Source organism: Anolis carolinensis, unplaced genomic scaffold (assembly GCF_035594765.1).
Source record: "Anolis carolinensis isolate JA03-04 unplaced genomic scaffold, rAnoCar3.1.pri scaffold_8, whole genome shotgun sequence".
Lineage (NCBI taxonomy): Eukaryota > Metazoa > Chordata > Lepidosauria > Squamata > Dactyloidae > Anolis > Anolis carolinensis.
In genome coordinates this window covers 1277499-1291136 of record NW_026943819.1, presented here as the reverse complement: position 1 = coordinate 1291136, position 13638 = coordinate 1277499, and the positions used below count along the sequence as shown (strand labels likewise).

The 13638-nt window shown below is 42.3% G+C and overlaps 1 protein-coding gene across 1 annotated transcript in view; it reads right to left on the bottom strand.

The window, feature by feature from the left end:
• Window positions 1-12916, bottom strand: part of bcl9l (BCL9 like) — a 33440-nt gene extending 20524 nt beyond the window's left edge. The window contains exon 1 of the mRNA XM_062960834.1: window positions 12748-12916. The gene's annotated coding sequence lies outside the window, so the exon portion shown is untranslated. The remainder of the gene's footprint in view (window positions 1-12747) is intronic.
• Window positions 12917-13638: the final 722 nt, after the last annotated feature.

The window sequence follows — 13638 nt, the reverse complement described above, 5'->3', positions numbered from 1 at the left end:
AGGCTTTTTCTCCAAGACACGGCCGGGGTGCAGGAGCCACCTCTCCGTGCGCTTCGGCGCCAAGAGTCTCCTCCCCAAAAGCAAACAGCGTCCGAACCCTGTGGCAAAGGGACTCGGGTCTGGCTCACTTGAAACCTTCCCGGAAGTCGGTGGTATTCAGACGAGGAGGGAGCTCGGAAACACCCATCCTGACCCGGGTCTAATGCGCCATCCAATCTAATGCACACCCCAATGTTCAGAACCCCGAAACCACCAAAAAAAGGAAGGGCCTGAGGCTCTTTGGAATGGTGCGAGTTGAACTCCTAAACACCTGGAGGGAAGGCCAAAGTTTGCCCATGGGTCTAATAATAATCATAACAGCAATAATAATAATAATGGGAAGTGTCCGAAATGTGATCCAGTACAACAGCCAGCAGAGTGTCTGCTGTGGACTCAACTTGTTGTGTTTCAAATAATAATAATAAACCAGTACAAGAAAACCGCACTACAAACTAGAGCTGGCAGCTGGCACAACAAAACATTGCATGGAAAGTTCCTTGACAAAATTGAAGGAAAAGTTGATTAGGAGAAGACCTTGCTCTGGCTCACGAATGGGACCCTGAAGAAGGAGACAGAAGGCCTGATCCTTGCAGCCCAGGAGCAAGACATCAGGACAAAGGCAATTCAGGCCAAGATCGAAACATCAGCTGATGACCCAAAATGCAGACTGTGCAAGGAAACTGATGAAACCATTGATCATATCCTCAGCTGCTGTAAGAAAATCGCACAGACAGACTACAAACAGAGGCACAACTGTGTGGCCCAAATGATCCATTGGAACTTATGCCTCAAGTACCACCTCCCAGCAGCAAAGAACTGGTGGGATCACAAACCTGCAAAAGTATTGGAAAATGAGCACAGAAAGATACTGTGGGACTTCCGAATCCAGACTGACAAAGTTCTGGAACACAACACACCAGACATCACAGTTGTGGAAAAGAAAAAGGTTTGGATCATTGATGTTGCCATCCCAGGTGACAGTCGCATTGACGAAAAACAACAGGAAAAACTCAGCCGCTCTCAGGACCTCAAGATTGAACTTCAAAGACTCTGGCAGAAACCAGTGCAGGTGGTCCCGGTGGTGATGGGCACATTGGGTGCCGTGCCAAAAGATCTCAGCCGGCATTTGGAAACAATAGACATTGACAAAATTACGATCTGCCAACTGCAAAAGGCCACCCTGCTGGGATCTGCGCGCATCATCCAAAAATACATCACACAGTCCTAGACACTTGGAAAGTGTTCAACTTGTGATTTTGTGATACGAAATCCAGAATATCTATCTTGAGTGGAGCATGGGTCTATAAACAACCCTATTTATTTATCTATTGGGAATAGATCCACCGGCAACAGGCCCTGGGGAAGTTGATAAATATAGAACGTGACGGATAAAAATCACCGGTTTTTGCAACCCAAACAAATGCATTCGCCGAAACAGGATCACGACGGCGAAGCATCCGAATGTGAATAACGTCCAAAGCAAAGCCTCCCAGTCAAAGAAATCTTGAGATTGCATTGGGGAAAGAAGGGAAAAGACAGAAGGAACCAGGCCTGGGAACCAGAGATGGAAAGACACCTTCTTGCCTCAAAGAGGAGGAATTGGTTCAGTAGGTCAGAGGAGCGGAAGGAAGGAAGGAAGAGAAAGAACAGAGGATGGGGAAGAAGAAGCAGGAGGAGGAGGAGGAGGAGGAGGAGGAGGGGATCGGAGCACCACAAAGGGGCACTTTTTACCTTTGTCAACTCGATATAGACACAGCAGGGTCTACTACTTCCATCCCAATTTGCACTTCCAAGAATTTGCAGCATTTTATCAGTCACCTCGTGTTTAGAATATTTATAGGGTGCACCTTACCCAGTCTATTTTTACAACCTCTCCGTTTTAATCCATGTTTTTATGAATTCTTGTCATTTGTTTTTATTGGCTACTATTTAAATTTTTATAATTGTGCATGTCTTTTGTCTATTGTTGTGTTTTATATTGCTATTGTTTTTATTCGGGTTTGGCCCCATGTAAGCCGCCCTGAGTCCCCTTTGGGGAGATAGAGGCGGGGTATAAAAATAAAGTTATTATTATTATTATATGACACAGCAAACAAGATAGACATGCTGGATTTCGTATCACAAAATCACAAGTCGAACACTTCCCAAGTGTCTATTATTATTATTATTATTATTATTATTATTATTATTATTTTATTGTATGACACAGCAAACAAGATAGACATGCTGGATTTCGTATCACAAAATCACAAGTCGAACACTTCCCAAGTGTCTATTATTATTATTATTATTATTATTATTATTATTATTATTATTATTATTATTTTATTGTATGACACAGCAAACAAGATAGACATGCTGGATTTCGTATCACAAAATCACAAGTCGAACACTTCCCAAGTGTCTATTATTATTATTATTATTATTATTTTATTGTATGACACAGCAAACAAGATAGACATGCTGGATTTCGTATCACAAGTCGAACACTTCCCAAGTGTCTATTATTATTATTATTATTATTATTATTATTATTATTATTATTATTTTATTGTATGACACAGCAAACAAGATAGACATGCTGGATTTCGTATCACAAAATCACAAGTCGAACACTTCCCAAGTGTCTATTATTATTATTATTATTATTATTTTATTGTATGACACAGCAAACAAGATAGACATGCTGGATTTCGTATCACAAGTCGAACACTTCCCAAGTGTCTATTATTATTATTATTATTATTATTATTATTATTATTATTATTTTATTGTATGACACAGCAAACAAGATAGACATGCTGGATTTCGTATCACAAAATCACAAGTCGAACACTTCCCAAGTGTCTATTATTATTATTATTATTATTATTATTATTATTATTATTATTATTATTATTATTTTATTGTATGACACAGCAAACAAGATAGACATGCTGGATTTCGTATCACAAAATCACAAGTCGAACACTTCCCAAGTGTCTATTATTATTATTATTATTATTATTATTATTATTATTTTATTGTATGACACAGCAAACAAGATAGACATGCTGGATTTCGTATCACAAAATCACAAGTCGAACACTTCCCAAGTGTCTATTATTATTATTATTATTATTATTATTATTATTATTATTATTATTTTATTGTATGACACAGCAAACAAGATAGACATGCTGGATTTCGTATCACAAAATCACAAGTCAAACACTTCCCAAGTGTCTATTATTATTATTATTATTATTATTATTATTATTTTATTGTATGACACAGCAAACAAGATAGACATGATGGATTTCGTATCACAAAATCACAAGTCGAACATTTCCCAAGTGTCTATTATTATTATTATTATTATTATTATTATTATTATTATTATTATTTTATTGTATGACACAGCAAACAAGATAGACATGCTGGATTTCGTATCACAAAATCACAAGTCGAACACTTCCCAAGTGTCTATTATTATTATTATTATTATTATTATTTTATTGTATGACACAGCAAACAAGATAGACATGCTGGATTTCGTATCACAAGTCGAACACTTCCCAAGTGTCTATTATTATTATTATTATTATTATTATTATTATTATTATTATTATTATTATTTTATTGTATGACACAGCAAACAAGATAGACATGCTGGATTTCGTATCACAAAATCACAAGTCGAACACTTCCCAAGTGTCTATTATTATTATTATTTATTATTATTATTATTATTATTATTATTATTATTATTATTATTATTTTATTGTATGACACAGCAAACAAGATAGACATGCTGGATTTCGTATCACAAAATCACAAGTCGAACACTTCCCAAGTGTCTAGGACTGTGTGATTATTTTCGGATGATGAGCGCAGATCTCAGTAGGGTGGCCTTTTGCAGTTGCTATTATTATTATTATTATTATTATTATTATTATTATTATTATTAAAGGGTCTCTAAGCTGGGTTGCTGTGAGTTACAGAAGCTGTTAGGAATGGTGGGAGTTTTAAGCTTGACTAATGTTTTAAGCTTGACTAATGTCAATAATTTTGTGGAGTATTGTTAATGTTTTTAAAATGTGTTGCTGTTTTTATCGATCTGTTTGGCATTGAATTTTGCCTGTTGTTGTAAGCCGCCCTGAGTCTCCTTTGGGGTGATAGAGGCGGGGTATAAAAATAAAGTTATTATTATTATTATTTTATTGTATGACACAGCAAACAAGATAGATATGCTGGATTTCGTATCACAAAATCACAAGTCGAACATTTCCCAAGTGTCTAGGACTGTGTGATGTATTTTCAGATGATGCGTGCAGATCCCAGTCGGGTGGCCTTTTGCAGTTGGCAGATCGTGATTTTGTCAATGTCTCTTGTTTCCAAATGCCGGCTGAGATCTTTTGGCATGGCACCCAATGTGCCAATCACCACTGGGACCACCTGCACTGGTTTCTGCCAGAGTCTTTGAAGTTCAAATTATTATTATTATTATTATTATTATTATTATTATTATTATTATTATTATAAAATTATTAATTATTGTTATTATAAAATTATTATTATTATTTTATTATGACACAGCAAACAAGGTAGACATGCTGGATTTCATATCACAAAATCACAAGTCGAACACTTCCCAAGTGTCTAGGACTGTGTGATGTATTTTTGGATGATGCGCGCATTAATAATAATAATAATGATAATAATAATAATATTAAAGGGACTCTAAGCTGGGTTGCTGTGAGTTCCAGAAGCTGGGAGTTTTAATGGTGGGAGTTTTAAGATTGACTAATGTTTTAAGCTTGACTAATGTCAATAATTTTATGGATTATTGTTAATCTTTTTAAATTTGTTGCTGTTTTATTGATCTGTTTGGCATTGAATTTTGCCTGTTGTTGGAAGCCGCCCTGAGTCCCCTCGGGTGAGAAGGGCGGGGTAGAAATGTTGTAAATAAATTAATAATGAGTCCAAAACACCTGGAGGGAGGGAGGGAGGGCCCAAGTTTGGTCATGCCTGGACCAGAGGAACCCCGGGGACCCTATGGCCCCCAGTACGAAGCCTTTCCTTGGGCTCCTGTCTTTCTCTCCCCTTTTCGGCTGGGACCCCCTCGTAAAAAGCAAGAGACAGCCAGGCCTTGCTGGCATTTCCTCCCTCCAGAGAAGGCTATAAAATGTTCCGAGTTGGAGCCAAAGCTTGGCCGGGAGGAGGAGGAGGAGGAGGAGGAGGAGGAGGAGGAGGAGGAGGAGGAGGAGAGGCTCATTAGCAGCGGCCTGGGGAGCTCCTCCAGAGAGAGGGAGGCATGGCTGTTTTGCAGCTTAATGCAAAACAGGAGGGAAATCAGAACCAGGCCCAAGGAAGGGAAGGTCGGGGAGCCCCTCGGCCCCTCCGCCCGCCCGCCCGTCCTCCCCTGGTTGAGTTGCTGCTGCCGGTGTTGCTGCAGACACACTGGCCGGCTTGAGATGAGCTGGCACCCGGCAGAGGAAATTCCAGGGCTGTTGCTTCTGGCAGCCGAGGCCGGCTCTGGTCACCGCCTGCCGCCTGGAAAGCAGCGACTCAGCAATTTCCTGGCCTTGCCGTGCAGGCAAAGGGGCCCCAGGACGCCCAGGACGCGGGGGTCTGCGTCCCCCTCCCCAAAAGCACCCCCATGTTCTCCCCCACCCCAAGCCTCCCTCTATCTCCAGATACCGACTCTCAAAGAAGGGCCACTAGAGGTCAAGGCAGACGGATGGACGCTGCCCAGTGTGCTTTTTGCCAGGGAGGAGGTCAGCCCAGGCCACAGATGAAGAGGAGGAGGAGGAGGAGGAGGACACAGGCGGCCTTTCAGCGCCACCGAAACACACACGGCACACACTTGGCTGCTTCTTCGGACTCTTCCCCTGTCTCTGGCGGACCCTCCAACTGTCCGGCCTCACTCACTGGACACAGCAGCAAGGGCCGGCTGGACAGAAGGGCTCCCAAGGCTCCTAAGGCCACCAGGACCGGACCCTCGAGCCAATGACAGTGGTGAACGTCCTGCAAGAAAGCCATGCGCAGCACACACTTGGCCACTTCTCTTGTCTCCAGTGAACCCTCCAACTGTCCAGCCTCACTCACTGGACACAGCAGCAAGGGTCCCATGCACAGCACACACTTGGCTGCTTCTTCGGCCACTTCTCCTGTCTCTGGTGGACCCTCCAACTGTCCGGTCTCACTCACTGGACACAGCAGCAAGGGCTGGCCAGACTGAAGGCCTCCAAAGGCCACCAGGACTGGACACTTGAGCCAATGACAGTGGTGAACGTCCTGCAAGAAAGCCATGCACAGCACACACTTGGCCACAGTTTCAACCACTTCTCGTCTCTGGTGGGCCCTCCAACTGTCCGGTCTCACTCACTGGACACAGCAGCAAGGGCTGGCCAGACTGAAGGCCTCCAAAGGCCACCAGGACTGGACACTTGAGCCAATGACAGTGGTGAACGTCCTGCAAGAAAGCCATGCACAGCACACACTTGGCCACTGTTTCAACCACTTCTCTTGTTTCTGGTGACCCTCCAACTGTCCGGCCTCACTCACTGGACACAGCAGCAAGGGCTGGCCAGACTGAAGGCCTCCAAAGGCCACCAGGACTGGACACTTGAGCCAATGACAGTGGTGAACGTCCTGCAAGAAAGCCATGCACAGCACACACTTGGCCACAGTTTCAACCACTTCTCGTCTCTGGTGGGCCCTCCAACTGTCCGGTCTCACTCACTGGACACAGCAGCAAGGGCTGGCCAGACTGAAGGCCTCCAAAGGCCACCAGGACTGGACACTTGAACCAATGACGGTGGCAAACCTCCTGCAAGAAAGACATGCACAGCACACACTTGGCCACTGTTTCAACCACTTCTCTTATCTCTGGTGGACCTTCCAACTGTCTGGCCTCACTCACTGGACACAGAAGCAAGGGTTGGCTGGACAGAAGGGCACCAAAGGCCACCAGGACTGGACCTTCAAGCCAACGACGGTGGTGAACGTCCTGCAAGAAAGCCATGCCAACGAGAGCCATCCTGGCGAATGGCTTGCAAGTCCAGCCGTCCAGGCTCAGGCCTGGGAATCACACACTGTTGCACCAACACTGTTTGGCACCACTTTATAATAGTAGTAATAGTAATAAACACTTTGTTTATATTCTGCTCTATCTCCCTGAGTGGACTCAGAGCGGATTACGACATACACAGATAGGCAAACATTCAGCGCCTTTAATACAGTGGAATAACAAAGACATACGGAAAGGTAAAGGCACGGTCCCACCAATGCAGTTTGAAAGCGCGATGGTTCGCAGGGGTTGCCAAGGCCTTTCACTGGCCCAAGAATGCAAACTACAATTCCCACGATCCCATAGCATTCAGCCATGGCATTTCAGAGCAGTCACACTCAATTGATTCTGCAATGTAGATGCCAAGAGGCTTGGGTTCAAATCTGCGGAAACTCCGCTTAACGCAAGATGGACTCGAAGGAAAAGAAGGGCAAAGCTCCTCCAAACAAACCTTGCAGACCTGGGATCCCAATGAGCTGACCTTGGGCAAGTCACACTCTCTCGGCTGAATCCTCTTTCTCTATCATCTTAATCACAGTGAGTCCCGTTTCAGTAGGATCCAGTTTGGTACCGATACTGAGTCCCATTGCAACCACAATCCAAATCTGTACCAATACTGAGCCCAATTTAAACCACAATCCAAACCAGTATCCCTCTTCGGTTCTCTTTAAACCACGATCCAAATTGGGACTTCTATTGCATCCAGTCGAAACTATAATCCACATCAGTACCTTTATTGAATCCAGTTTAAAGCACAATCCAAACTGGTCCCAAAACAGAGTCCTATATACATCCGGGATCCACATGAGAACCAATACCGAGTCCTATTTAAACTATAATCCAAATTAGTGCCTCAATCGAGTTGGTTTAAAGTACAATCCAAACCGGTGGGTCCAATGTTATCTACGATCTGATTTAATAATAATAATAATAATAATAATAATAATAATATGTGCCTGTGTCAATAATAATAATAATAATAATAATAATAATAATAATAATAATAATAAAACTTTATTTATATCCCACCACCATCTCCCAGAGGGACTCGGGGTGACTCAGAAAACATTCAAGGTTTGACACAAAATAGTACTACAGTAGAGTCTCACTTATCCAACATAAACGGGTCGGCAGAACGTTGGATAAGCGAATATGTTGGATAATAAGGAGAGATTAAGGAGAAGCCTATTAAACATCAAATTAGGTTATGATTTTACAAATTAAGCACCAAAACTTCATGTTATAAAACAGATTGGACAGAAAAAGTAGTTCAGTACATGGTAATGCTACGTAGTAATTACTGTATTTATGAATTTAGCACCAAAATATCATGATGTATAGAAAACATTGACTACAAAAATGTGTTGGATAATCCAGAACGTTGGATAAGCGAATGTTGGATAAGTGAGACTCTACTGTACATCCGGGATCCACATGAGAACCAATACCGAGTCCTATTTAAACTATAATCCAAATCAGTCCCTCAATCGAGTTTGGTTTAAAGTACAATCCAAACCGGCAGGTCCAATGTTATCTACAATCTGATTATATAATAATAATAATAATAATAATAATAATAATAAACTGTATTTATATCCCGCCACCATCTCCCAGAGGAACTCGGGGCAACTCACAAAACATTCAAGGTGTGACACAAAATAGTACTACAGTAGAGTCTCACTTATCCAACATTCGCTTATCCAGTGTTCTGGATTATCCAACGAATGTTTGTAGTCCATTTTTTCTATACATCGTGATATTTTGGTGCTAAATTCGTAAATACAGTAATTACTACATAGCATTACTGCCTACTGAACTACTTTTCTGTCAAATTTGTTGTTTAACATGATGTTTTGGTGCTTAATTTGTAAAATTATAACCTAATATGGTGTTTAATAGGCTTTTCCTTAATCCGTCCTTATTATCCAAGATATTCGCTTATCCAAGCTTCTGCCAGCCCGTTTAGCTTGGATAAGTGAGACTCTACTGTAATAATAATAATAATAATAATAATAATAACAACTTTATTTATATCCCGCCACCATCTCCCAGATGGATTTGGGGCAACTTGCAAAACATTCAAGGTATGACACAAAATAGTACTATATATATATATGCCCAGAAGTCCTGTTTACAATCCAGATCAGGAGTCTATATAAACTGCAATCCAAACTGGAATACATGTTGAGTCCCATTTAAACCAGAATTCAAACTGGCACCCATATGGAATCCTATTATTATTATTATTATTATTATTATTATTACTACTACAAATCAGTACCCCTATTGAGTCCAATATAAACTATAATCCAAGTCAATATCCATATTGAGTCCCATTTAAATTATAACCCAAACTAGTATCCCTATTGAATCTTATTATTAATAATAACCTTAATATTATGCTTAGTTGTCTTATGGCAGGCATGGGCAAACTTGGGCCCTCCGGGTGTTTTGGACTTCAACTCCCAGCATTCCTAGCAGCCGGTAGGCTGCTAGGAATGCTGGGAGTTGAAGTCCAAAACACCCGGAGGGCCCAAGTTTGCCCATGCCTGCCCTATGTGCTTCTTTCTACCCTCTCAAAGCCCTCTTAAAACCTTATTTTGCTAATATTAGCGGCGACAACAACACCATGCAACTGTTACAAGCGTTAAGTAAATTATTTAGAAACTATCAGAACTGTTTTCAAAGCAGCAACAGTTTGCATTTTTCCCCAGAGATGTAAACAATGTCTCAAACTTTGTGTTTGTTTCCCATAAATTTTGCAAAAAATAAATAAATCATCAGGTGGTGTCATGCTGCCGTGAGTCACCATAGGAAGAAAGTAAATAAGTAAACAATAATAATAATAATAATAATAATAATCGACTTGTGAATTTGTGAAACGAAATCCAGCACATCTATCTTGTTTGCTGTGTCATACAATATAATAATAATAATAATAATAATAATAATAATAATAATAATAATAATAAAACTTTGTGTTTGTTTCCCAGGAGGGCAACACCTAATATATTATATTATATTTGGGCACCATAAATATTGCAAAATATATATATATCATCAGGTAGTATCATGCTGCCATGAGTCGCCGTAGGGATAAAGTAAATAATAATAATAATAATAATAATAATAATAATAATAATAATAATAATAATAATAATAATATAATTTTGTGTTTGTTTCCCAGGAGGGCAACATTTATGATATGATATTATATTTGGGCACCATAAATATTGCAATATATATATATATATATTTCATCAGGTGGTGTCATGCGGCCGTGAGTCGCCATAGGGAGAAAGTAAATAATAATAATAATAATAATAATAATAATAATAATAATAAAACTTTGTGTTTGTTTCCCAGGAGGGTAACATCTAATACATTACAATATATTTGGGCACCATAAATATTGCAGAAAAATAAATCATCAGGTGGTGTCATGCTGCCGTAGAAAGTAAATAATAGTAATAATAATAATAATAATATAACTTTGAGTTTGTTTCCCAGGGAGGCAACATCCAATACATTATAATATATTTGGGCACCATAAATTTTGCAAAAAATAAATAAATCATCAGGTGGTGTCATGCTGCCATGAGTCACCATAGGGAGAAAGTAAATAATAATAATAATAATAATAATAATAATAATAATAAAACTTTGTGTTTGTTTCCCAGGAGGGCAACATCTAATATATTATATTATATTTGGGCACCATAAATATTGCAAATAAAAATATCATCAGGTGGTGTCATGCTGCTGTGAGTTGCCGTAGGGAGAAAGTAAATAATACTAGTAATAATACTAATAATAATAATAATAATAATATAACTTTGAGTTTGTTTCCCAGGAGGGTAACATCTAATATATTATATTATATTTGGGCACCATAAATATTGCAAATAAAAATATCATCAGGTGGTGTCATGCTGCTGTGAGATGCTGTAGGGAGAAAGTAAATAATACTAATACTAATACTAATAATAATATAACTTTGTGTTTGTTTCCCAGGACAGCAACATCTAATATATGATACTATATTTGAGCACCATAAATATTGCAAAAAAAAAAAAATCATCAGGTGGTCTCATGCTGCCGTGAGTCGCCGTAGGGAGAAAGTAAGTAATAATAATAATATTTGGAAAGTAACTTGGGCAAGTCACACTCTCTCGGCTCCAGAGGACGGACTCTCCGGAACGGACCTGGGCAAGAAACATCATGACAACAGGGTCGCCGAATGGCTTGAAATACACGCAACACGCAGCAAAAGAGGCCCAAAGGTCATGCCAAGGGATGGCCACTCTTGGCCATGGAGGGCCCAGGCAAGGGCCACAACAACAACAACAACAACAACAAGAGAGATGATGCCATTTGCTAGTCGCCCCATCAACAGGGTCCAAGTGCCAGGCTGATCGAGGGGTAGAGTGTCCTTCCCCTGGGCTGCTCACCAAAGGGACACCCAATGCCCCGCCATCCACAAGGGAAGGGGAAGAAGAAGGGGAGGAAAAGGAAGAAGAGAAGGAGGAAGAAGAGCAGGAAGAGGAGGAGAAAGAATGGGAGGAGGAGGGAGAAAAGAAAGTGAAGAGAAAAAGGAAGAGAAAAAGGAGGATGAGCTGGAGGAAAAAGAGAAGAAAGAACAGGAAGAAGATGAAGGGGAGAAGGAAGAAAAGGAGGAAGAAGACGAGGAAGGGGAGGAGGAGGAAGAAGAGAAGGTGAAGAGAAGAAGGAAGGGGAAGAGAAAGGGGGGGAGGAGGAGAAAAGGAAGAAAATGAGGAAGAAGACAAGGAAGGGGAGGAGGAAGAAGAGAAAGTGAAGAGAAGAAGGAAGAGAAAAAGGAGGATGACCAGGAGGAAAAGGAGAAGAAAGAACAGGAAGAAGAGGAAGGGGAGAAGGAGGGGGAAGAGAAGGGAAAAAAGAAGGAAGAAGAGAAGGTGAAGAGAAGAAGGAAGAGCAAGAGGAAGAAGAGGAGAAGAGAAGGAAGAAAAGGAGGATGAGCAGGAGGAAAAGGAGAAGAAGGAGCAGGAAGAAGAGGAAGGGGAGAAGGAGGGGGAAGAGAAGGGAAAAAAGAAGGAAGAAGAGAAGGTGAAGAGAAGGAGGAAGAGCAAGAGGAAGAAGAGGAGAAGAGAAGGAAGAAAAGGAGGATGAGCAGGAGGAAAAGGAGAAGAAGGAGCAGGAAGAAGAGGAAGGGGAGGAAGAAGAAGATGGGGAAAAGGAGGAGGAAGGGGACAAGAAGGAAGAAGTGCAGAAGGAAGAGGAGGAAGAAGACGGGGCAGAGGAGGAGGAGGAAGAAGAGGAAGGGCAGGCCTGGCAGGAGCTTGGCCCTGGCGCCGAGGCCTGAGCAGCAGCCTGGCCCGGGTCCCTTCCCTCCTTCCTCCTTCCCTTCCTCCCTTGTCCCTGGGCTTGTCTAAGGACTAGATGTCCTTTGGGTGCCTCCTTCCTTCCTTCCTTCCTTCCTTCCTTCCCGGGCGGAGAAAACAGCGAGGAAAGGAAGAAGGAAGGGAAGGAGGGAGGGAGGGCGGCCTGGGCGGCGCGGCGGCGGCTGGAACAATGACCCCGTCCCCTTCCTCTTTCCCTCCTTCCTTCTCCCTCCTTCTTTCCTTCCTTCCCTCCTTCCCTCCTCCTTCCTTCCTTCCCTCCGAGCCCGGACTCACCTGCTCAGGAGGGCGTCCCGGTGCCCCCGCCTCGGCCTCGGCCCTGCCCGCCGCTCCTTCCCATGGCTGCCTTGCCTTCTCCGCCGCAGGAGCAGCAGGAAGGAAGGAAGGAAGGAAGGAAGGAAGGAAGGAAGGAAGGAAGGAAGGAGGAGGAAGAGGCAGGCGGGCAGGCGGGCGGGCGGGCGGGCAGCGAGGGCTGGGCTCCTCCTCCTCCGCCAAGCACCGGGCAGCAGCGACGCCGAGGGACGGAGGAGGAGGAGGAGGAAGGCAGGCGAGGGAGAGGAAGAGGAGGCTCCACTTCTCCTTCTCCTCCTCTTCCTCTTTCCCTCCTTCCGACGCCGAGGCCCGCCTTGCCAGAGAGAGAGAGAGAGAGATGGATGGCCTCCGGGGGACCCGCTCCCCACGGACAAGACTCCCAAGACACCCCAAGGGCCATCCAGACCAACCCCTTTCTGCCTCCAGGCTGGAAAGGCACCATCAAAGCACCCCCGACAGATGGCCATCCAGCCTCTGCTTCATCATAAATAGCAATAATAATAATAATAATAATAATAATAATAATAATAATAATAATAATAATAATAATAGAGTTGGAAGAGACCCCAAGGGCCATCCAGACCAACCCCTTTCTGCCTCCATGCAGGAAAGGCACCATCAAAGCACCCCCAACAAATGGCCACCCTGCCTCCGCTTCATCATAAATAGCAATACAGTAGAGTCTCACTTATCCAACATAAACGGGCCGGCAGAATGTTGGATAAGCGAATATGTTGGATAATAAGGAGGCATTAAGGAAAAGCCTATTAAACATCAAATTAGGTTATGATTTTACAAATTAAGCACCAGAACATCATGTTATACAACAAATTTGACAGAAAAAGTAGTTCAATA